This window comes from Lactuca serriola, chromosome 5 (genome assembly GCF_051521515.1).
Source record: "Lactuca serriola cultivar US96UC23 chromosome 5, Lser_US96UC23_V15, whole genome shotgun sequence".
Taxonomy (NCBI): domain Eukaryota; kingdom Viridiplantae; phylum Streptophyta; class Magnoliopsida; order Asterales; family Asteraceae; genus Lactuca; species Lactuca serriola.
The window spans coordinates 262,126,918-262,129,265 of NC_136412.1; the positions used below are offsets into that span (position 1 = coordinate 262,126,918).

Below are 2,348 nucleotides of genomic sequence, written 5' to 3' on the forward strand. Positions count from 1 at the left end.
TTCGTTATGTTAAATACAAGTTTGCAATTTAAAATAGGTACCGCTTACGAAGAAAAATTACAAACAAATCGTCATGTCAATGATGCGTTTTCAATTCCCCTGTATCTTAAACCGAGAGACCCTAAGGTAGATATTAGGGTTTGGGTTAAACATGCCCCGATAAGGCGCAAATTATAGATTTCCGGCCGATCGGTCCGTAATTGTTGCATCAAGCAAGTCGGAGTCTATGAGATTCTAGGTTTAGTGTTTACGGTATATCGTATTCCGTTCTATATAAGTTGAAGTGATTGGTTTCTCATATATAATTGTGTCATGTTCTGTATTGTTTAAACAAAAAGTATGATGTGTGAAGTATGATTATTTTCAATAACATAAACATTAAATCAGATTACATAAAAAGTAAATCGATTGCACGGTAGTGTCGACATTGCGGGCGGAAGCTTCTATTTGGCGTTGGTGTTATGTTTTGATGGGACAACATTTCCCGAAGCTTTTATAAGTAAGACGGACCTTTGTCGTCATCTCTTCAGACTGATTGTCTTTCCCACTGCAATCCTGCTTGTGGGGTACCAGGATAGTCATACAAGTTGATGATAAGTTGGACTAGAAAGAAACCATCAGATGGTTTCGAAGAACCAAAATCCCTTGATGTCGTTGGAGATGGTTTTGTTTTACATGACGCGAAGTCCAATTACAATGTGTTGGTGGAATTGTTAATCAAAAGGAAATTTAAGTTTGTGTAGGTATATATTAGTGACTGCTCCCACATTGGTGTGTGAAGGATTCCAAGACGATTTTATAAACTTACGGGAGTGGGTTCACATCAGACACAGCAAAGACTTGTTTCAAATTTTTAAGACTTTTCAAGTATAAAAGCTTTAAGCTATTCTTAAACATTGGACCAAGTATTGGAGGGGTACGCCGGGCCTTGGCTGTAGTGTAAGACCAAGGCGACACATGAAGAACCCCAGCAGCAAGCTACTGTAACGGGCCTTCCCCCATAAAAAATAAGATTAATATCGAGTGGGCCGATGGCCCACATATCAGATATTAAACTGATAAGAACAGATACTACACTTGATCTTAGCCAAAAGGCCGAGAAAGGTATGCTTATTCCCCTCCAGGGCTTCCCTTTTTGTACTCGCCTCCCTCTTGCCTGCTTCCTTCATTCACCCGATGTGGGAATTCGGATGCAGACACTTTCGCTTTCGCTGCCAGCTCCCTTCCTTCACCAACAAAAACAACTTCAATGGAGTATTATTCTTTTACTTCTTTACTTTCTCTATATATATTCAAATCAAACTTACACTCTACTACTGCATATGCATATGTGTTTATGATTGCATTGCTTTTTCTTTTCTTATTTTTCTGTAGTTTAAATTCACTCCACGCCAACAAACAGCACAACTTCATTTCATGCTCGATTACAAATGGCTCCTTCCACTCATGTACCTACTATGCTTTGCTTTAATTTCTCCATTTTGTTTTTATCACATATCTATTAAGTAAACACAACAGCTAATGGACAAACTCAAACTTCTCAGATAAGTCCGACTTCTTAAAATCCATTCTATCAAAATATGTGTTTTTAATCAACATAATCCTTTTAGCTTGTTTTGCTGATAAAAATCACATTACATCTTCAAACCATATAAATTTATAATCATATCCAACACATTTCTTACTCGTTTGAAAACCTCACAAAAATTATTTTTCCGGGCAACCCTTTCTTCGTTATGTCATCCCGCTCTCGCTCTCAGGTATTGAATATTCAACCATACATTATGTTTCCCGTAATTGTTCGCTGTTCCTTTCCAAGATACTATCCGCTTTTTCAACCAACATGTCCTGCTCTTTTCATCATCTTCACCTAAAATCACTTCCAATTCGATTCTAACATTTACGGGATGACTTTTACCGAACAAATATATTTAGAATAAAAAAACGCTCAATAAATAACATTATATTCGAATTTAGTTAATGGATGAAACGGAAAAATCCATCTTCGACAATCGAAACTCAATGCCCGCTCTTGTTTTACCATCTGTGATGTTTATTTTTTCAGTTGAATCTACATAAAGGTGCTATAGTCCATGTTCTAACAGCATCACCGCATCATTTAAGCCGTCCATTTCAACTTTCAAGTAGTACTATATCTAGCCGTGGGTCTCCATTAATGGGACTCGAAACTCAAAACAAGCTTCTAAAATAAAGGAATTGTAAAGTGATCGCGTGGATGTAATTGATGAAGTAACTTGACTGCTATCAACCCCCTTTTGCTTCAAATTCCAAATTCCATCCATCACATCAATCTTCTCCTCTCATTCTATCTGTATCTTGTTCTCTAC

General features: G+C 37.1%; 1 non-coding gene across 1 annotated transcript; it reads right to left on the reverse strand.

Annotated features, from left to right (window-relative positions):
* Positions 1–911: 911 nt before the first annotated feature.
* Positions 912–1,108, reverse strand: LOC145056318 (U2 spliceosomal RNA). The gene has a single exon (XR_013685800.1). It is a non-coding gene; the product is annotated as a U2 spliceosomal RNA (small nuclear RNA).
* Positions 1,109–2,348: the final 1,240 nt, after the last annotated feature.